Consider the following 24,450-nt stretch of genomic DNA (forward strand, 5'->3'; position numbering starts at 1 on the left):
CGATACTTCGCTGTCTGATCTGATGTGTTCCACTCCGACGGAATAAAACTTTGTTTCCTGCCTTCCAGTCTCCGGCGCCTGCCTCTTTATTGGTTTAGCATCGAATGGTATAAGAGGCGATTACCGCCGGGCAATACTTGAAAGGTTATCGACTACGACTGCCGCTTCCATTTAACAATTGGCGTCCCAAGCGTGGGGCCCATCAGCGACATGTGGATCCAGTGGGAGAGGTCCCGACGACAGAGTGAACGACTGCAACGATCGGGAGAGCTCCTGCCCGATAGACCCTCGCCTGGCAGCCGATCATCCGAACTTCACTGGTTCCGAGCAGACCTCTCTCGAGTGATCTACGGTCCTGACTGGGAACCATCAGGAGTGCCGCAGCAAATACGGAGAGTAGAGGACGATCGGGCGCTGGAGGCGGAAGACGAGAAACTGTCCACGCGGTCCGGGTAAGGTCGTGAAACACGACAAATTGCGAAACGATTGATTGATTGATTGAAAAATACTAGTATTGCTTATTGATTGTTCTCTTTGAGATATTCGCTATCTACAAACGGGGAGGAGTAGAAATACTCTCTCTCTCTCCCTTTGCAGATAGTGAAGGGTAGGTAACGCAGACTTTTGTCCCCGTTGTAACCCGTCGTGCCTATCTTTATCTCCCCACTGATTGATTGTCCGAACATTGATTGTTTTGAAGGATAGTGCTCTTTGAGATATTCTCTGTTTGCAAATAACGTAGAATAGAAATATTCTGTCTAGTCTTTGCAGATAGTGAAGGGTAGGTAACGCAGACTTTTGTCCCCGTTGTAACCCGTCGTGCCTATCTTTATCTCCCCATTGATTGATTGATTGTCCGAACACTAGTTGTTCGATATTGGTTCTTTGGAGGTATTCTCTGCTTACAAATAACGAGGAATAGAGATATTCTGTCTAGTCTTTGCAAGCAGTGAAAAGATAGGTAGTGCTGACTTTTGTCCCCGTTGTAACCCGTCATGCCTATCTTCTCCCCACTGATTGGTAGTTGGTTCTGCCCGGACCGCTTATTAGAGGTGGACCATCCGGCTCCACTGGAAGGCACCCCTAATAAGGACATGTTCACTAAATATGGACTAGTCGCCGTAGCTTATAGCAAGCTATGGCATAAATATACAAAGGGGGACCCCGAGAGTCAGTGGCCACTGGTGGGATCCTTTTTGACCCTACAAAACTAAAAAGACGCTAGGAAATAGCCCTTTGTGGGATATATGAAACTAGGGGAAGGAGCCAAGCTCACGGTCAAGACGGCCACGAGGTAACTCGGCTCCGTCGCTCTCGCTGCCTAAACATGTCTGCCCTACCACCCACCCCGCCCAGTAAACACGACAAAAATCCCACACAACCGGAAGCCTGCTGATACCCACCATCGACGTCACCGAACTGGACTAGAATCACGCACAATTGGACTATGCCATTTTCCGATTACACAGTAACTAGATTGCAAATATGTACAACACTCCAACAAAGTAGTATGATTAAAACATTTTAATAACTTATAGGTATAACAACATTTCGACAGGGTGAACAAGTTAAAACACGTTTTAAACAACTATTTACATGACAGTCTGCTGCAACCTCCATCCCAAAGCATTTACGTCCGCGTGACACCGTCCTCGCCTCTCCTTCCTCGAAGTTGCAACATTGGCCTGTTTTGGGCGGTCCTTTTAGTCGGCTTTGGGCTATAAAAGCCATGCAAAAATCCATCGACATCAGTGGCGGACGATTGTGCGAATAGGCCGGAGGCTACACGCAGCTCCGAGGCCCTGGCAGCGCCAAGGTGGAGTCCACCATATTGTATTGGTCTTCCCGTTCTTTGCTTCGACCTGCAGCGAAGGGTGCCCGGGCAGGGGGGAAGCGACGCGGACGGGCCTCCCCCGCCTCACCAGGTGGAGGCTCGCCAGCAGATGAGGGCACCCCAGCCGTTTCTTTCACCGGCCAGCTGAGTTGCACCCTGCCATTTTACTCGCCGTCCAGATGAGTGGCCGCCCCTGCACTCACCGACCGGCTGCAACGGGACAGCCATCCAAGTCTTGCTTGCCGGGTAGCCACTCAGGCGCGGATCCACTAAGATTGCCATTAGCGCTTCACTCGAGAAATGGGCCCCCGCAGCCGAGGGATCGAGGGACCCACCCCGGTGGCTGTAACGAAGAGCTGCTGCTGCCTTTGGACTCCGGCGGTCGGTTCTTCGGATCCAGGCCTAGCCCACCGTGAGACGGCCCTGGACTCGGAGGCTTGTCTGCTCGGGCGAGGGCCCCACCCCTTGAAAAACACCCTCTCAGCTTTGCAGGTTCTGCGGGAGTCATTGACATTCGACTCCCGTGGGCCTCCGGTGGGGACAATCGCCGCTATTTTTCTTGATTATTCCACGATAACTTGTCCTTGCCCCGGGCGGCAGCCATCTTGCCACCGTTTGGTGCCGTAAAAGAAAGACTGATTCAGGGCGACGGCGGAAGAACCCGCCTGCTGTCCCGCCCCAAGGACGGACCACGGCATCGCTACAAGACCGCGGTGACGCCATGCTGACGCAAGCTGACGCTGACGAAAAGTTCTCGAACTACCGAAGGGGATTCTGGTCCGACAGCTAGTTAGTGGAAAGACTTAGACTGTGCACTGGACCCATCCGACCTCGCCCCAAAATGGCGCCGAGACGCCTCTCACACCGTGGCCGGCCTGAACGGTTGTAGGCCCGTATTTGTATACTGACATTGTTTTAAATAAAGGGCTTCTTAAAGGAATTACGGAATCAGTGTCATGACAAATCATCTAGGTTGATAAAGGTTTTTTTTTTAATAAATGATTGTTACTCCCAAGCAATAAAAAACAGATAATGCAGACCACATTTACCTGAATCTTTTTGATTAACGGAATTTGTACCCGTCACACCTGTCTTTTTCCAAGAGTTGTCAGAAAATGATCGACTATAGCTTAAGGTATATGCCGAATGCAAGGTATGGTATCTTGCACCATAATATACGACCGATTGAGAAATACATGTACGACCAGGGAAGCCGAATTTAGGAGATGAATGAAATAGAGCATCTTTGTTTCGGAAGAAAAGAATAATAGGTCTGTGGTATTACCCACTCCTGCGGCTAGCCTGGTACGTGGTAAGTAGAACTTTTTCATGTCTACGCGCGCTAATGTACTTTGAATACTGCACCCCCCCCCCCTCTTTTCCCTCTCTATAGGTCACGACGAAGTTCCGACTGAAGAATGGAGTGGACATGGACCGCACCGTGTTCAATATAGGGAAAAACATAGACAACCGTTGTGGGATAATGCGCAAAGTGCAGACCACCATTGGGAACATGAAAAACTGTATGGTATGACTGTGTGTGTGTGCTACGATTATGCGGCATGAATGTGTATGCATTTCATGCTTGGGTCGCTTGAAGAGAGCGTCATCGTATGATTGAAGTGCTTGTCTATCAATCAAAGGGAGGGGAGTAAAAGGTCCGACCCCCCCCCCAAGATAAACTAAAAAAATACTGAAAATACGCAGCATGCATAGGAAAGAGGACAGGAAAGGAGAGGTCCCCATACTCAATGTAGCCCTGTATCTCCGTCTTAAGTTTCTGCGCTTGATGTATGTACTGTCACGCCCTATCCGGTATTTGTGTGTACGTGGTCACCGAATTTATGTCTTTCCCCCGCTTGTGTTTTCTTACATAGAACTGACCCATGCTACTCCAATGTTGTGTGTGCACCAAGTAGCCTATTATCGTACACCTGTTACTCTCTCTCTCTCGTTTTGTGTCGTACGTATGCCAAATAGCCTACTTGATGCGCACGTTTCTCTCTCTCTCTCTCTCTCTCTCTCTCTCTCTCTCTCTCTCTCTCTCTCTCTCTCACTCACTCTCTCTCTCTCTCTCTCTCTCTCTCTCTCTCTCTCTCTCTCTCTCTCTCTCTCTCTCTTACTCTCTCTCCCTCCCTCGCTGAAGGCTTTTCTTGCCCTCTTTCTTTTTTTTGAACAAATTAACGACACATACCTCCTCAGTATGTGTATAATTGGCCTCGAACACGGCGGTGTTCGAACAAATTGACAGAAACAAAAACGACCATACTTTACCACGTTACTACCTCTCCTTTCTGCAAAATGTTGAATTTAATTGGCTGAGAAAGAAAGGACAGGTAAGACGACTGATGTCTCCCAATTTGGCCCTCATCGCGGGGACTATATGTCAGTGGTTTTCGTTTTTAGAGCTTTAACAACACCATCTCCACCGCCCAGAACTGCCCCCGCCCTAATGTCCCGAACTAGAATGTCCAAGCACCCCGTCCTCCCAGAATCACCCCAGCTCTGTACTAGCCGTCCCAGAGTATTCCGAACAAAACAGCTGATGACTTTATTTTCTAAAGGTACATCGCCTAAGCTGATGAGGGTTACCTATTGTCTCCAGCAAGAAAAATGTTTAGCTTATGTCCCTCCCCGAAATAGATACCTGTGAACCCATGACAGTAGCACCTCGCACTTTTTTTCTCATAAACTTAGCAGTCCTCGGAGGAAAATGTGTATTAACAGAACTTGTGTTAAGATGAACGAGTCCCTACCAGAGAAGCCGGTTCGAATTTTTGATAAACCAGAAAGTCGACAGATGTCAGGCTTCCTGCAACGATTATAGGGCACAGGAATCGACACCTAGCAGGCCAGACGATGAACAGGAACACCAACAGAAACCTGCACCACAGCAATGATTAATAAGATTACTAACATACACCGACATAAGAGTTAATAGACATCAATCATGCAGCGACCGACAAAAGCATTTCCCTAACTACTCGGTGGTTGGGAGAGAGGCTGAAGTGTGTAAATGTCTTCCCTGCCAACTCTCTAAGATTTTGTTTCTTGTACTCATTCAAAGATAACCTGCGGCTATCGGAAGAGAGGGGTCGGACGTGACGCACAGCCTGGCTGCGGACCATGGAACATCTATGGCAACGACCAAGGGGGAAGCAACGAAGCAAAAAGGGCGTGAGACGAGGCACCATTATCAGGATGATAAGCGATAGAACGAAGGGCTATCTCGAGGCCCCCTGCTCGCTGACCAGCGTGCCTGAAGTCCCAACCCGTCGGGCCCGATTGATGGGCCCAGTGCTGAAAGATTCTGCTCTCCTTGGTCCGCTTTTTGATCCGATCCTACTCCACCCCCTCTTCCCTCGGCATCCCAAAGCATGCCACACCCCTTCTCTCTCTCTCTCTTTTATATGGATTTTGAATTTGACTTAACTACAGAAGAACAAAAAGCGGGTACCCCGTCTCAAAGTACCTATGATAAAATGTGTTAGGGAACAGGACTGGGATCGGAGAACAACGAATGGTCACACCCTGCTACGTGAAAACTTGGATTTGAGCTGGACCTTAGCTCCACCGCCGGTGCTCAACAGTGCCAACAAAAGAAGAAAAACAATAAGAGCTTACCAGTGATGGCTCGTTATAATAGGACACTGGAAAGAAGAACTCCCTTCCATGACTGTAACTCATGTTAAGTTGAATTCCTCTCCCAACCTCCTTTTTATATTGACTATCTTCCAATCGAGTTTTCATGATATTGCATCAGTCACTTCCAACTGTACACTGATAAGTTAAGAAACTCTAACTTTGTATAATGACATTTGTATAACACCAGCCGTGCACATGACTATGCTGACTATTTTTGATCCACACGAAGTCTGGGCCTTAAGTAATGTACGAAATATCCCTTGTTTTGCCAGAAACATTTTTTGCTTTACGGTATCATGTTTGTGCTCAAACATTCTCCCCTCCTCCTATCCCTGGGTCTGACATGCGGCGCAGCTGATGTAATTTTGTATGCACTACCTCCTCGCCTATTTTATCAACTACATGTGACTATGTACAATTGTGTCAGATTGCTCCTGCCTGTCCTAAAGACTCTGTACTTTTACGGAATGCATGAAAAACATTTACGGTATTATAGCTAAAGGGTTAACGAAGGTGAATGTCAGCCAGGCAAGCTGGCGAGATATGTTAAAAGGGTGGACTGTGGAAATTTAGTTTACAAATGAACATTATCTGCGCCATCTTGCCTCTCCCCAGCGCGACACACAGGAAAGCGCACGGCAGCCATTTTAGGCACTTTGGTCTCTCTCTGCTCATTACCGATCGCCAGCGTGTCCCCCTGGCGCTGCAAGCATTCCCCCGCACGCCGGCCACCCCCGCTCTCTCATACACGGGCCATAAACCCTCTCCTTCTGCGCGACCCTGCCATGGAACCACATCCCACGCCTGACCGACATCCCATACATGGTCATGCATCTCTTCGATAACCCCCTTCATCTGCGCCCCATTGTCCGAACCGATCCCAGGCCATCACCTAGCCCTGCGGATGCAGTTTATTGCCCCTACTGTAAGGGAAACACCCCACATCAAAGGGATTACAATAGATCAAGGCCCCCCACCCCCTGAGACCCGACCGGTCGCACACACCCCCGGGAATTGGCGGAATGTCCAGCTGTGTGATAGCCATCTCCTACTGAGGTTGGGGTGGGACTTCCACTGTAGATATGTGTGGGAACGAGCTCGAAGTGGGGATTCCGAGGATGTTCTTTCATGTATCAAGACAATCTCAAGAATGTGCCATGTATGATAAACCTGCAATAAAGTCATAAACCTGTGTATAAGAGGCCAGGCCTCAGAGATGCAGTTAGAGCACCTCATGACGATACTTCGCTGTCTGATCTGATGTGTTCCACTCCGACGGAATAAAACTTTGTTTCCTGCCTTCCAGTCTCCGGCGCCTGCCTCTTTATTGGTTTAGCATCGAATGGTATAAGAGGCGATTACCGCCGGGCAATACTTGAAAGGTTATCGACTACGACTGCCGCTACCATTTAACACTGATGACATCACATATTACATCACTCATGACATGGTCAGTGACATCACTCATGACATCACTGATGACATCTCAAATGACATCACTGATGACATCACTGATGACATCATCCTTGTGATAGAGTGGCAGGCCTCCTCTCACCCTAATATAACCTTTGATACACACATTCAAAAATAGAGACTAAACTTTTCAAAACAATGGACATACCAATACCAGTTACAACAACCTCTTCAGTAATTCTAAGATCCACATACATATCCACTCATTCACCAACAGTCCTATACAGTCACTCATACATGTATTTACTCATGATATGCACTCATACACCTATACATCCTGTTACACAATGCCACTCATCCATAGAGTTACTCACACACATAGTCACTCATGCTAATAAAGAATCAAACATACATTTATTTGCATATACAGTTATACACACACCACCACACTTACTTCTATGGAAACTTACACATACTTAGTCTTTTAAACAATCACTTATAGAAACACATACTTATTCATACAGGAACTCTTTCAATCTCTCACTCTCACATATACTCACTTATATACACCAATAGTCACATATACTAGTTTAAAACATATGTAGTTACTCATAAAGACACTATTGAGACAGTCATTCACTCACTAACACACCCATACACACACTCATCCACCCATACAGTCCTGCACACATGCTGTCTTCAACACATACAAAGAGCGAGTCACTCATTCATGCACCTATGCACTACGTAATACCCCCCACCGAACCATGCAGACACTCAGACTGATACTCAAAAAACCAACTAATAACCTATATAGACACCCATGTAGCTACTCACTAACCCATGCAGCCACTTATACACAAAGTGAGAGACTGATACAGATATTTACATATTTAAACATTACTCACTAAGCCATGTATTCACTATGATACACTTAATCAGTCAGTTACACAATCAATTTTTCAAAAACAAATCATCCATTTAGACACTTATATACCCATTTATTCTTCCATCGACCTTGAGATATACATATATAAAACATATTTAATTTTCAGAAAAACACACATTCACTAGATGATGTCATCAGTGATGTCATTTGAGATGTCATCAGTGATGTCATGAGTGATGTCTCTGACCATGTCATGAGTGATGTAATATGTGACGTCATCAGCAGTGCATTGCGGGCGCGCGAGTTATAGTTAGCTGAACTAACTATAACGGGGGAATTTCAATGGTTTTGTACAAGTGAAAAGTCCAGCTAACTATAACACCCCTGAAACCTATGGTTTTTTCAGTGAATATATATATATATATATATATATATATATATATTACCTACTGGCGGTCGCCAGTAGGTAGTTATAGTTAGGACCCCTTTTCCATAGGAAATCCGCAACATTCTATTTTGAATAACTTTGGCGCCGGTCGATGAATCCTCGCGAATTTCTCAAAATAGGTGGGGCGCTACGCTCCGCTCCTACCCTGAAAGTCTCGGGGGGATTCGTCAAGCGGGGGCTGAGATAAAAGGGGGGTCCCAAAACGCGTTTTTCCCATGCATTTTTCCATAGGACCTTTAGACAGAGCTACAGCCCGAACGGCTGAACAGAATTACTAGAAATTTGGCAGAGAGGTAGTCCCTATGTCAAGGAAGTGCCTTTTGTAGGTTTGGTGTAAATCTGTTCAGTAGATTCTGAGAAAATAGCCTTTAAATCAATATATATATCTGAGCCCGCTTACCGTACGCTTACCGTACGCGTACGGTGGCGTGCGCGAGCGCGATTCTGATTGGCTCTTAGATCTTAGTAAACATTCGAATCGGCCAAAACCAGGAAGCGGCGTCCGCCATTTTGTCTCTCGCACTGAGTGTTATTTATCAAACATGATGCCCAAAAACATGTTACGGGGCTGTTTTGACAACTTCACTGAAAAAACCATAGGTTTCACACACGTTATAGTTAGGAATTAGCATTTAAAAAACCTTGCAAATTCACTGAAAAAACCATAGGTTTCACACATGTTATAGTTAGCGGAAATTTTACTGATAACAAACCAATGAAATTGCCCCGTTATAGTTAGTGCTGCCAACTATAACTCACGCGACCGCAATCTTCTGCTGATGACATATGTGTCTTTATAAAAAAAAATATTTGTAATATATGTATAGCTAAAAATGTATGGAAGAAGACATGGGCAAATAAGTGTCTAAATTCAGTATTAGCATCAGCAGAGGATTGCGGTCGCGTGAGTTATAGTTGCCTGCACTAACTATAACGGGGGAATTTCATTGGTTTTTTATCAGTAAAATTTCCGCTAACTATAACATGTGTGAAACCTATGGTTTTTTCAGTGAATTTGCAAGGTTTTTTAAATGCTAATTCCTAACTATAACGTGTGTGAAACCTATGGTTTTTTCAGTGAATTTGTACGGTTTTTTAAATGCTAAGTTACTTTACGCCATTCGTGGCGTGCGCGCCCACTTAACGCAGTTCGTTCCGTGCGCGCACGGTGCGCTTCGCGCACCGTGCGCACACAGTGAGCACGCGGTGCGCTTCGCGCACCGCGCGCCCACTTTACGCAGTTAGTGCCGTGCACACACGGTGGGCACGCGGTGCGCTTCGCGCACCGCGTGCCCACGTTGCGCTAGATGGGCCATGTACGCACGATGCACTTCGCGCACCGTGCGCACATGGAGGACATATGATGCACTTCGTTTTGAAAGGTAATATTTAAATTTTTCGTATATGTTATAAGCCATGCACAAATGGTGCCCTTCGGGCACCATTTGCACACGGGGTGGAGAAAGTGTGGATAATTTTTTTTTTTTTTTTTTTATATTTTAGTTTAACTCTTCTTTAATAAGCCATGCACAATTGGTGCACTTCGGGCACCAATTGCACACGGGGTGGGGAGAGTGTGGATAATTTTTTTTTTTATATAATTTTTTACCGTACGCGTACGGTAAGCGTAATCGGCGAAATTAGCGAAAAAATAAAAATTCCGTTTTTGGCCTTGGGGGATCTTTGGGGACTCCCTCAACATTGCTATGTGTGTGGGAGCTGTCTAAACAGCCCCTTTACATGTTTTTGTGCTTTATATTTTAAACATCACTCTCAGTGCGAGAGAGAAAATGGCGGCCGCCGCTTCCTGGTTTCGGCCGATTCGAATGTTTACTAAGATGTAAGAGCCAATCAGAATCGCGCTCGCGCACGCCACCGTACGCGTACGGTAAGCGTACCGTAAGTGCACCGTAAGCTGGCTCAGATATATATATTGATTTAAAGGCTATTTTCTCAGAATTTACTGAACAGATTTACACCAAACCTACAAAAGGCACTTCCTTGACCTGAGGACTACCTCTCTGCCAAATTTCTAGTAATTCTGTTCAGCCGTTCGGGCTGTAGCCCTGTCTAAAGGTCCTATGGAAAAATGCATGGGAAAAACGCGTTTTGGGACCCCCCTTTTATCTCAGCCCCCGCTTGACGAATCCCCCCGAGACTTTCAGGGTAGGAGCGGAGCGTAGCGCCCCACCTATTTTGAAAAATTCGCGAGGATTCGTCGACCGGCGCCAAAGTTATTCAAAATAGAATGTTGCGGATTTCCTATGGAAACGTGGTCCTAACTATAACTACCTACTGGCGACCGCCAGTAGGTAATATATATATATATATATATATATATATTACCTATATATAACGTACCTGTGTTGGCTCTCTGTTTGTGGACAACTCTTCATTTGGATGTATTACGGCTCGTCCAAGCCGTGGAGAGCCCCGCCGCAGAACAGCGGACCCAGGCGACATCGAAAGAATCCAACATTGCCGCCGTAATGGGAGGTATTTTTCCATACTTGTCTGCAAAAATAAAGCAGCCTGAGTGATGTGACCACGGACATCGACCCACTGAGGCTTTTTGATAACTTTGTATGGGGAAAGAAAAGACAAGCTCAGAGAGCACTTTCAATTGCTTAAACTCCATGAACCACAAGGCCTAGCGAGCCACGCCCACTGTGGCGATCAAGACTCATAAAGAGGCACAAAACCAGACTGTCTTACTGCTACTAAACGCCATTGAGAAAGGGATACCTTACCCGAAACGCGTCTGGCGTTACTGAAGATGCTCCTGTTTGCATTACAAAGCCTGCTGCTACAAGTAAAATTTGTGAATTAAGCAAACGTACCTGTGTTGGCTCTCTGTTTGTGGACAACTCTTCATTTGGATGTATTACGGCTCGTCCAAGCCGTGGAGAGCCCCGCCGCAGAACAGCGGACCCAGGCGACATCGAAAGAATCCAACATTGCCGCCGTAATGGGAGGTATTTTTCCATACTTGTCAGCAAAAATAAAGCAGCCTGAGTGATGTGACCACGGACATCGACCCACTGAGGCTTTTTGATAACTTTGTATGGGGAAAGAAAAGACAAGCTCAGAGAGCACTATCAATTGCTTAAACTCCATGAACCACAAGGCCTAGCGAGCCACGCCCACTGTGGCGATCAAGACTCATAAAGAGGCACAAAACCAGACTGTCTTACTGCTACTAAACGCCATTGAGAAAGGGATACCTTACCCGAAACGCGTCTGGCGTTACTGAAGATGCTCCTGTTTGCATTACAAAGCCTGCTGCTACAAGTAAAATTCGTGAATTAAGCAAACGTACCTGTGTTGCCTCTCTGTTTGTGGACAACTCTTCATTTGGATATATATATATATATATATTCACTGAAAAAACCATGGGTTTCACACACGTTATAGTTAGGAATTAGCATTTAAAAAACCTTAGAAATTCACTGAAAAAACCATAGGTTTCACACATGTTATAGTTAGCTGGACATTTTACTCGTAAAAAACCATTGAAATTGCCCCGTTATAGTTAGTTCAGCTAACTATAACTCGCGCGCCCGCAATGCACTGCTGATGACGTCACATATTACATCACTCATGACATGGTCAGTGACATCACTCATGACATCACTGATGACATCTCAAATGACATCACTGATGACCTCACTGATGACATCATCCAGTGAATGTGTGTTTTTCTGAAAATTAAATATGTTTTATATATGTATATCTCAAGGTCGATGGAAGAATAAATGGGTATATTACTGTCTAAATGGATGATTTCTTTTTGAAAAATTGATTGTGTAACTGACTGATTAAGTGTATCATAGTGAATACATGGCTTAGTGAGTAATGTTTAAATATGTAAATATCTGTATCAGTCTCTCACTTTGTGTATGAGTGGCTGCATGGGTTGGTGAGTAGCTACATAGGTGTCTATATAGGATATTAGTTGGTTTTTTGAGTATCAGTATGAGTGTCTGCATGGTTTGGTGGAGGGTATTACGTAGTGCATAGGTGCATGAATGACTGACTCACTGTTTGTATGTGTTTAACACAGCATGTGTGCAGGACTGTATGGGTGGATGAGTGTGTGTATGGGTGTGTTAGTGAGTGAATGACTGTCTCAATAGTGTCTTTATGAGTAACTACATATGTTTTAAACTAGTATATGTGACTATTGGTGTATATAAGTGAGTATATGTGAGAGTGAGAGATTGAAAGAGTTCCTGTATGAATAAGTATGTGTTTCTATAAGTGATTGTTTAAAAGACTAAGTATGTGTAAGTTTCTGTAGAAGTAAGTGTGGTGGTGTGTGTATAACTGTATATGCAAGTAAATGGATGTTTGATTCTTTATTAGCATGAGTGACTATGTGTGTAAGTAACTCTATGGATGAGTGGCATTGTGTGACAGGATGTATAGGTGTATGAGTACATATGATGAGTGAGTACATGTATGAGTGACTGTATTGAACAGTTGGTGAATGAATGGATGTGTATGTGGATCTTAGAATTACTGAAGAGGTTGTTGTTACTGGTATTGGTATGTCAATTCGTTTGTAAATTTTAGTCTCTATTTTTGTATGTGTGTATCAAAAGTTATATTAGGGTGAGAGGAGGTCTGCCACTCTATCACAAGGATGATGTCATCAGTGAGGTCATCAGTGATGTCATTTGAGATGTCATCAGTGATGTCATGAGTGATGTCACTGACCATGTCATGAGTGATGTAATATGTGACGTCATCAGCAGTGCATTGCGGGCGCACGAATTATAGTTAGCTGAACTAACTATAACGGGGCAATTTCAATGGTTTTTTACGAGTAAAATGTCCAGCTAACTATAACATGTGTGAAACCTATGGTTTTTTCAGTGAATTTCTAAGGTTTTTTAAATGCTAATTCCTAACTATAACGTGTGTGAAACCCATGGTTTTTTCAGTGAATTTGCAAGGTTTTTTAAATGCTAATTCCTAACTATAACGTGTGTGAAACCCATGGTTTTTTCAGTGAATTTGCAAGGTTTTTTAAATGCAAATTTTTTTTTTTCTTCTATTTTTTCTAACATATTTTTATTTTAATTTTCTTACCTTTTATAAAGACTATGATTAAATTTTTAAAATTCTTTAATATGTTTTTTTTTATATATTTTTTAAAATAAACATGTAAAATTTATTTGCAGTACTTTTTTTCTATTTTTTTTTTTTATTTTTTTAGTACGCGTACCGTAAGCTCACGGTAAGCGTACGGTTTACGCAACGTCCGTAATTTTCCTACGCTGCTTGCGTATAGTTACGCAATTTGCGTAGCCGCGCGTACTCCGCGTGGGACACGTACGCGTGTACGCTACACGCGCACGTCACGCGGAAGTGCCGGGAGTGACTGTTATGCGCATGCGCGCAAGCGCGTGTCTTTTTTACGCGCATGCGCACTTTTGCCGTAAGCGTACCGTAAGCGCACCGTAAGCGTACGGTAGGTCATGTGATCATGAAACACAACTTTTGATTGGTTGAAACTACTTTCAGTTCTAGAACTCTCCTACACCACACCCATTCCCCTCATTTCTGCTTGTGATCCCTTGGGAGAAGGAGCTGGTTTGTCTTTGGGATACGATGGCAGAACAGCAGAGCTCTTCTGAGAGTGAGGCTAGCACTAGCAGCACTGTCTTGAGGCAGAGATCGAGGAAACAAAAGCCCTCTTATGTATGGGATTATTTTACTTTTTCTGAAGGCCAGCAAAAGGTAAATGCACCCTTAGTGACTTGTAAGCTGTGTAAGCGTGTACTTTCTAGAGGTAATCCTAACAGGAAGTATTCCTTTGGGAATCACACCATGAAGAGACACCTCCAGGATGTACACAGAAGGACACATGGTCATCTTTTTGGAGGTAACTCTTCAGAAAGACAAGCCAGTACATCCACAGCAGCTCAGCCTGGACCATCATCTGCAGGGCTGACTCCTTCTTCTGCAGGTCAGGTGAGCCCTTCATCTGTGGGGGGAGAATCTCCTTTTGCTGGCCCTCTGGAAATCAACCCTCGATTTCGGAAGGTTGATATTCGATGCACATTTTGTCAAGATCTAATTTGCTATAGGGAGACCAGTGTTTCCCTAGTGAACAACAAAATAGATCAGCACATTTGTCGCTTTGAATAATTTTCCCATGCTTCCTTTCCTCTGTCCCTGCATGAACACAACGGTTCTTTTAAGAGCCAACCTTATCTTTCATCTTTTTTTTACATATGTTTTTAAATCTTTTTTTTTTTTTTTTTACCGTACGCGTACGGTGCGCGTACTTTTTTTTTATTTTTTAAAAAAAACACTAAAAATCAATTATCACATTACAAGGTCCTTGAGAGACTACAATTATTATTATTGACTTACCATACTCACTCAAAAAAATATTTATTCATTTGTTTTTAAAAAAAATAGTTTTAAAAATGGTTCTAGTTTTCGAAAAATTTCTATATCAATCTGAAAAAAAAGAAAAAAGTATTAATATTTTAAAAACAATTTATAATACAGTACACATATTTACATTTTTTTCCAAAAAATATTTTTGCCTTATTTTTGCTGTTTTCAGAATATATTGCATTTCACTATAAATTGTGAAAGCAATTGCATTCATCATTTTACAGCGGGCAAAAAAAAATAACAATCACAAAGATTGTAATAAAAAAGCCCAGAATCTCTTTTTACTTAAACTTAACATTATAGAAATGCATAATATTCTAAAAAAATATCATCTAATACCAATACTTATTTCTTTAAAATACCGTCTGATATGTTTGTTTCAGAAGTATAATCACAATATTATATCTCAAATAACTCCAAAATACATCTAATTCCATTTCCTTTAGACCAAATAGTAATTTTAAATTTAATTTGTCCAGATCTCACCGATTCTCTGTAACATTTTGGTTCACGAAAATTTTTTGAATAATTTATTAAGTCCACAATAGAATTGGTTACTTTTCCACATGGCCAAATAGTAATTTTTTAAATCATTTTTGAAAAAATTTCCAATGGCAGTCCAATAACATTCCAAAATTTAAATTGTGCAGATGTTACCGATAATCTCTAAATTATTGGTTTTTCAAAGTTTCATTAAAAATTAAAAAAGTCCACATTACAATTGGTTATCTTTCCATTAGGCCAAATGATAATTTAAAAAATCTTTTTTCTACAAAATTGCAATGGTAATCCAGTAAAATGGTAAAATTATTTTGTCGAGATCTTGCCAAATCTGTCTAAAATTTAGGTTTCAGGAAGATTAGATAGGAATTTGCTAAATCAAAAGGCAAACGTTGTTTGAAAATCAATTGGGAATCATTACACAGTGTCCAGCCTTTTTCACATTTAAGATAAACTGTGTAATGTCCAGAAGTAACAGTAGGTCCATCATGGAAAATTATTGCAACAGTTACAAAAGTTTTTCCTGAAATTGATAATTGCTGTCCTGTAAACTTCTTTATTAAAGTATCCATTTTTGAACCATCAGCTCTACATCGTTGCATCATTAAAATTACATACTGTCCGTATTCCTTTAAAATTAATGTTGAAAACATGTCAGAATTACACTCACCACATTTTATGCTATGATTAGCATCTTTAACTAATTTTGCAAAAGTGACTGTTTTACTCTCTGGTAATGTCAAATAAATAAATCTTTCATTATCAACAATAGAGCCACATATATTATAACAATTATCACAACTATGTTCCCATTTATAAGAGAGACCAAAAAAAATGTCAATGGGAACTCCTTCTTCTTCCACTACCTGAAGAAAATACATCATAAATTCATGTGCATCTTGCTGTTCATTTTGAGAAAACTGTGTTCGTCCTGAACATACATCTAAAAGTTTTCTAATTTCAGTAGCACTTTCTATTTGAGTTTTATCTTTACTCAGCTTTTGAAAAAGGAGACTCAGCACAGAACAGAATCTTTTTCCCTGATTTACTATTATCTGCTCTTGCAAACTTTCCAGATAAAATACAACATTCAGCACTACATTTGCGTAGCAGTTGACACCAGAGCTATTTTCAAAATGACATCCTACAACCTGTTCTTCATTTTCCTTATTCTTTTTGCTTGCAATTACATCACTCCTCTTTTTTTTCCTCTTCTCTACATCTTCATTACAGATATTCTCATTTTTTCTTTTACGAGAAACTACACGTTTCTCCAACACAGGATACTGACCTAAATGAGGAGCATAGCTTCTTCTTAATCTATTATACTCCTTTACACAGTTTGTATCAGCACTAACTTTTGAGTCATCAAAGTCTATCATGAATAAACCTGATAATGTTTTCACTCGTGACAAAGCAACATATGCCATACCCTCTTTGAACACAGTTGAACCAATGTTCACAAATGCACAATCTACAGTCAATCCTTGAGACTTGTGAATAGTTACAGCATATGCTAGAGAAAACGGAAACTGCTTCCTACGTACATATAAGTCTTTCACAAGCATAAAACGTACTGTACAACGACAAATATCTTTAACTTCTTCTATCTGATCAAATTTTATTTTTAAACATTCAACTCCTTCTTTTTTCTGATAATTAATAAAACCCACAACTCTTCCCATCGCTCCATTAACTAAACCTTTTTCAACATCCAAATTTCTTCTTAAAAATACTCTACAGTTCATGCAAACATATAGATTTTTTTCTAAGCCAGCTGTTTTGGAGATGTTCTTCTCTAGTGAGTCTAATTTATTTTTCATTTTGCCTGTTACTGTGACACTAATTCTTCCATCCTCAATTTTGTCCACTGCTTCCAATTTCCTGATCTCTTCCTTTTCCAATTTCAAAAGCTCCTCATTGAATATTGAGCATTCACGTAGAGTTGGCATTAAGCAGATGACACTTTTGTTTTCTGCAATGTTCTTGTATATCTTCTCTGCAACTATTTCTTCCTTTGGAAATAAATTATGTAGCAGCCGACTCTGTAATGTTTTTTTGCCAACTTCTGTGAGTAGTCCAATCCTGATATCTTTCAGAATACTTCCATATTCTGCATCGTTTGCTTGCCTCATATTAGTAGTAAGTTCCTTGTACTCAAAGAAGGACCAAATATTTGTATTTCCGATGCTTCCCAATGACTTCTTCGTGTCTTCATGTGTGACAGTATTAAACACTGGTTGTCCTTTAACTGGAGTAAGTTGCAAAAGATCTCCAAAAACGATGACGTGTTTTCCACCAAATAACATGTCATAGTCTGTCTTCAAAATTTGCTGCATTCTTAAATGCACAAAGGCAAGCATTAAGTTTGATACCATGCTCACCTCATCAATAATGAGAACTTGCATCTTCTTCAATACTCTTGAAACTTCCAAGGATGCTTCTCCAGTTAGCTTGTTGAATTGTATTTTGTTCTCATGCTCCACTGGTAACATTAGCAAACGATGTAAAGTGATTCCTTTTATGTTATATGCTGCTAACCCAGTTGGAGCAGTAACCACACAAGACAAAGTAGAATCCGTTTTTTGCTTTAGGTAGCTTCTGATGACTTTTATTAGGAAACTTTTTCCAGTTCCAACTTGTCCGCTTACATACATCCTGATTGGATGAAATGATGTGCATGAGCACTCTTTTTTTTCATGTAGAAATCCGTGATCAATTTTGTTTTTGATCTCTTCATAAATTTGTTGCTGCTCTTGATTCAGTTGTCTTTCCAAATTTTCTACGTCTATAAATTCTTCTTGAGCTTGATTCATAGCCGTTTCCACTTCATTCATGGCTATTGATGCTTCATTTTCAACGATTGGTTGTCCTAGGGGATCTTGACTGAGTGTTCCTGAACTTTGGCTGTCCTGAGAACTATCTCTAGCTATTTCTGCTGCAATTGTAGTTTCCTGTTCAATTTCTTCATTTAACATTTGCAGATAAGTTGAGAATGTACTGCATTGTATGCTGTCTTTGCAAGCATTAAAAGAATCTTCATAGCTCTGGAATTCTCCCAGTAGTTCATCCTCTGTACGCCATGGTTTAAACAACTGTAAAAGAGCCAAGTAGTAAAATTCCTTCTTGTCAGTAGTGTCGCAACTCAGCTTCCGGTGATTTATCAAACTTCCTTTTGTTTGCTTCACCAAACATCCTTCTTCACCAACGACTTTATATTTTCCATTGTTGATGTCTTCTGCGGCTTTCCGTGAATAAATGTAGTTCTGCAGCACTTCATAGAGACACATGTTCTCCAGATGATGACTTCTCTTGGGATAATATGTGTCCAACATGTTTGTTTTCAAAATATCTGTACTTTCTGGGTCATTCTCGGCCAAATATTCAATTTCTCCTACAGATTTCAGTACCCGATTTCTCATTGCTGCAAGGCCTAAACTTGCCCAAATTATTCTTCTTGACTTTGAGTAGAGACTAGCAGAAGATAACCTATCTGAACATTCGTAGGATCCAATTTCTCTATGCGATAACATCTTTAAACTGAAACTGTACAGCTTCTTACTGACAGTCTTCTCGTGAGAAATCTCTTCCCACATTTCCTTCAATTCTGTTTTTTCTGATTTCGTTATGTAAGACGTTACATATCGAGCAACAGCAATGGAATTGTCAGCTACATACTGTATATCCATGTTAGCGTTCCACATGGATAAAATGACTGGGTTGTAGTCATTTATATTTTTTGATTCTTCTTTTCTTTTTAGGTTGTAGGTATTCTTAGGTGATTTTCTTGTGATAGTATGTCTCACAGCTGACATAAAACTGTTGACTCTTCCATTTGAAAGAACAGGTCTAGGAAATCCAAATCGACATTTAGTGTAGTATTTTTCTTTGCTCTTGTATTTCCGTCGACAGTATTTTCCACACCGATGACTTTGGAAACGTAAAACTTGCTCCTTTAACTTGTTCTCTTCTGTGCTTTTTGGTATAGCACATGTTGCATATTCTTCAATGTAAGATAACACTGCTTCATCAGCATCTGTTCCAAACTTTGGGGCATCCTTGATCCACAACAGCATATGAATATGAGGAGCACCTCTTGCCTGGTACTCTTTTCTCCAAAAGAAATCCACTACTTCTCCAAGGGGTGGATTTTTTTTATTGCAGATGAAGGACATCATAGCCTCAAATCTATGATTGAAATATCTGCAAACATTAACCGGATCCAATGAGCACAGTTCTCCTGCTGTCTTGTATTCGATGTTTTTAATGTTTGAATTGGCCTCTCGTAGAAAATCCAGTAAATCATCCCAAGCGTACTCGGCACAGCTTAGGGTAAGGAACCATGTTGGTGTTCCTAAATTCCGTAACATGCATTTTAGTTCACCATGGCGTCTGTACCAATATTCATTTGTCCCACGCTGACAAGCCATCAGATTGATCAGTTGTGTTTCCAAATGATCATCTCGGTGCTGCACTTTCTCCATAAAATCCTTAGCAGACACATTTTGTAAATGTACTCCACTTTTTAAAATGTGATTTACTGCATAAGACAGTGCAGACAAGTCGCTTTCAAATAAAAGATGGAACAAATAAGGAATACTTTGTCGAAATCTGGGATCTTCAGCATATAGTCTTGTAGTCCGATACTCAGAAGCTGGAATCTGTTCTGGACGTTCATCGTATCGTCCTCCTTTTCCTTTAGGAAACAGCTGGGGAAAACATCGAGCTTCCAAGCTCTCCTCCCATACACTCACGGGAGTTCCTTTTGCTTTCTTCATCTGAAAGAGATCAATATTGTCTCCCATATCTTCTTTCGAATGAAGAGGATGTATGCTAAAATGTTCATAAATTTCTTCTTCCTTTGACTTGTCCACTTTTTCAATTTGTCCAGTTGGTGTTTCTGTGTCTTCTTGTAAATCTTCTTCTTCTTCTTCTTCTTCTATATAAATTGATTCATACCATTTGTTATTTTTTTTCAAATACAAATTTGCTCTTTGTACTTTCCGCACATCTACCAGCTCCTGCCAAATCTTCTTATTCTTTGTAGGTACACCATTAACCAGAATAATTAATGGTTCAGTTTCCAAAGTATCCGCATCAATAGTTTCCATATTTTTTTTCAAATCCAAGGGCAAATACACCACTCTACCTTTTAAACCTCTCAGTAAATCTGAAGGAGGTAATTTACCAGTTTTGGGCTCCATACGTACTATGGTCTGGAACGGATGAACACATTGAATGAGTATAGACTCATATGTATTTAATTCAGAAAGTTCGGCAGGAATAACATCCAATTCTAAATTATTATGTACAGCTCTGGTCGGCATTCTATTTTCCTCTAACTTGTTGTAACAGTATTTACAAATACGCTGATCTTCACCCAATTCAAAACAATTTTCTAGAAATATATATGTGGCAAAATCCTTCCACTTATAATTATCTTCATTTTCACTCTTTCTGTAGAGATCAACATTCCTAGTTTGTTTTCTATAATGAGTTCTGCGGCAACAAATACAAGTAAAATGTGGTCTTTCATTAGAGACTATTGCAAATTTTGTTATGTGATCATTAAATGTGTTACTTACAGAAGGTTCTACATTCTCTTCCACTTCTTCCTCATTTACTGTGTCCTTCTCTGCACTGTTTTGTTCAGGACCAAAGTAACAAAACTGAATTTCATCAACAACCTTCTCTACATCTGATACCGTTCCTCGGAACAGAGCCCTATTCAATTCATTTAACTTTATTGCTGGACTTTTGGCAAAATACAACCGTCTCACAAACTTTCTCATTTCAGTATGATGAACAGCCAGCATCCTAAAATGATGGAAAACACTATTGCACACTTTTCTAGATAGACAAGCCAGAGAATGACCCTGCAAACCAGTATTCTCTCTCACTCTGCATGGATCCAGACTTTGAAGCACCTTAATCTTCTGTTTTACACTTTGTTTACTATATTCTCTTAGAAACTCTCGAAATTTGTCAATAGATTCCTGACGCACAGTGCAAATACTACTACAATTCCAAGTGTACACTGGGGCTTTGGGACGTCTCCCCATTGCCTCATCTGCCATCACTTGTACCTCATCTCTTGGAACCATTATCTCCTTCTCCATTATGCAACCATTTGTTACTTCATATGAACGACCTCTGGTGTCAACTGCATGCAGCAAACTATTACTTTGAAAATAGCTCTCTTCATTAAAAAAAGGTTCACTACTTGAACTATGCATCCACTTTCCTAAAAACACTTTACAAAAGTTTGTTCTGTTCACTACTCTTTTCCTTTTGCTATGTGATTTCAGTACATTAACCATTTTGTCTAATGTACGCATCCTATTCAAAATTAATATGAATAATTTCCTTTTTAATTCTAATGCCTTTGCTGCAATGGCTTCAATTTCTTTTTTTCTCTTGTAATATTTTGCCTTTTGCTTATATTTCTTCACATCCTTTATCAAATTGGACATAACTCTTCTCTGAAACATTTTTCTACGTATCTCTTTAAACGCTGTTTTTCTGTTTATGTCAATCTTTTCAGTTGCAGAAGGTATATTTGCATTAACTAAATTCTCAATTTTTTCCTGTTCTGTTCGTTTCGTAACATTCTTTCCAGTACAGACATTTTGTACATTTTTCCTTGTTTTGAATATATTTTTAAGAAATTGTTTTTTCTGCTTACCAGAAGATTTTTTCTTTTTCCCAACATGAGCATCTTCTACTAACTTTGGTCCTCCAGTTGTCTTCAAATATAGTTTTTTTTTTAGCGTTTTTTGAACTCTGGATTTTGTAGGCATCTTAAATTTTGTTCACTGCTCTTCAGCAATACCTGAAAAAAACTAAAAAAAATTCCTTTATTGTATTTAAATATATTACTACATTTCTTTTCACAATAGTCACAAAACGAAATTTCTTTGCCAATTTGAAAGCACACTTACTGCTCTTTTTTTTTCTGTGCAAGTGAAAATCACTTTTACAGACTGACACATTATTAAACCACTTTTTTTGATTTTCTTAAATGCACATGTCCAAACTTCTTTTTCAGACCACCTCCATGTGTAACCTGGGTGGCTGCCTACACTCTAGCAAGGGCAACCAGCCTTAGTGATGCTGAATGTATTTGCATTACAGACTGAAACCTGAAAACCCCACTTGCTTGTAAATAATGTGCATGATTATACATGGCAAGCACATGGGTGTGTGCTAAGAGTCTGCTTCTTCCCCCAAAAATTCGCTCCCCCTTTCCATCTAATGCAACTGTGAAATCACCAGAGCAATACGCAATAAATCTCTGCCTATAATTCCTCTCTGCACACAGAGTCATGTTTTCACATTAGTCCCAAAACGAAATTTCTTTGCCAATTTGAAAGCACACTTACTGCTCTTTTTTTTTCGGGGGAAGTGAAAATCACTTTTACAGACTGACACATTATGAAACCACTTTTTTTTTATTTATTTAAATGCACATGTCCAAACTGCTTTTTCAGACCACCACCATGTGTATTCTAGGTGACTGCCTACACTCCAGCAAGGGCAACCAGCCTTAGTGATGCTGAATGTATTTGCATTACTGAGTCCAACCTCAAACCCTTAAACTATTCTTTTTTTTTCCAGTACACCTTAATTTATTGTGAAAACATACTCCATATTATTTTACATGTTCCTCACATTTAAATTTCTCCCAAAACAGAAAATGATAAACGCAACTACAACAAAAACAATTTCCATTTCTATTATTCATTTCTTAAGTTACCACATACATCCCCTCTCAAACTGTAAACTCACCTTTAAAATTAGTTAGTTGTGAAAGAAATGTGACACTCAAACAGCAGATTATCAGAGCCAGGATCTCTGTTGTGTTCACCTCTCTCCTCTCAGCAGAACCAGATAATGGCAAAGTTTCCCTCTATTTTTCCACACATATACATGTAAGTTTCAAATCTCAGTGCTTCCCCCTTTTTTTCAAATGTAATCACACATTTCTATTGGTTGAAAACCAACCCTTTTCCAAAAGTACCCTTCCCCCAACTTGACTTCTGCCTAGTACCCTTCCCCCAACTTGACTTCTGCCTGCTACCATAGCAACAGCTCATGGAACACGGCTGTGTTGAGTTAGGTCAGAAGTTCGCCAAACAATGTTTCAATTCCACAGAGCAAGAGTGCTTGACTTTTCAAACCTAACAGCAAATCCATAGTACTGTTCTTTGGTAACACATTTTTCTGTACCAATACAAAACATGCTTCTATTAATTTACACATACAGCCTAGTTTCTTTTCATATTGCCATTCTACTGAAAGACACCTCCTGAGTGCATCCAGTTCTCCTTTGAAGATGTTCACAGTGTGGATTGTAGGGCACAGCTATGTCTTCTGGAGTGAAAAGTTTGCAGAGAAAACAGATATGGTGAGAGACCTTGCTTTGCCAAATGTAGACATTAAATGGATTGGTCAGAGAGGGTTAAAGTGGCACCAATTGATGCCATTGGTGAAATCCTTCATACAAATCCAACACCCTGACCTCATAATAGTGCACTGTGGTGGCAATGACCTAGGCACTTTGACTGGGGTAGGTCTGGAAATGCTTATGAAGGACACCTTTGCACAACTGTTTTCACTTTTCCCTAAAACTGCTTTTGTGTTTTCCAACATATGCCAAAGGCAAAAATGGAACTGGTCCAATCATTTCTGTCCACAGATTGACAAAGCAAGAAAGCACGTCAACAAATCTGTTTCTGCTTTCCTCCGTTACTATGGTATGGGTGCCATTTACCACAACAACTTGCGTTACGACATACAAGACATTTATAGAGGAGATGGTGTGCACTTCACTGATGAAGGGAACAGAGTCTTCCTCTTGAACCTTAGACTCTGCATCGGTACTTACTTGTAGGTACCACTTAAAAATCACTTCATAAACACAACGGCTCTTTTTAGAGCCCCCTAATATCTAAACACTTAAATCTGCATTTCATTTCATTTTTGTATTTTTTTTTTACCGTACGCTTACCGTAAGCTTACCGTACGCGTACCCCGTGATTTTTTTTTAAATCAATAAATGTTTTCTTTGTACTTTACAGTCCTTCTTTGACCCCCTCACAAATGTAAGGGGGTCTGTAACTCTCCTCTTTGCCCCCTTTTCTTGTTTTCACTCTTTTTTTCAGAGTGAAATACACAAAATGGCGGCCGCCGCTTCCTGGTTTCGGCCGATTCGAATGTTTACTAAGATCTAAGAGCCAATCAGAATCGCGCTCGCGCACGCCACCGTACGCTTACGGTAAGCGTACGGTAAGCGTACCGTAAGCG

This window comes from Triturus cristatus, chromosome 2_2 (genome assembly GCF_964204655.1).
Source record: "Triturus cristatus chromosome 2_2, aTriCri1.1, whole genome shotgun sequence".
Taxonomy (NCBI): domain Eukaryota; kingdom Metazoa; phylum Chordata; class Amphibia; order Caudata; family Salamandridae; genus Triturus; species Triturus cristatus.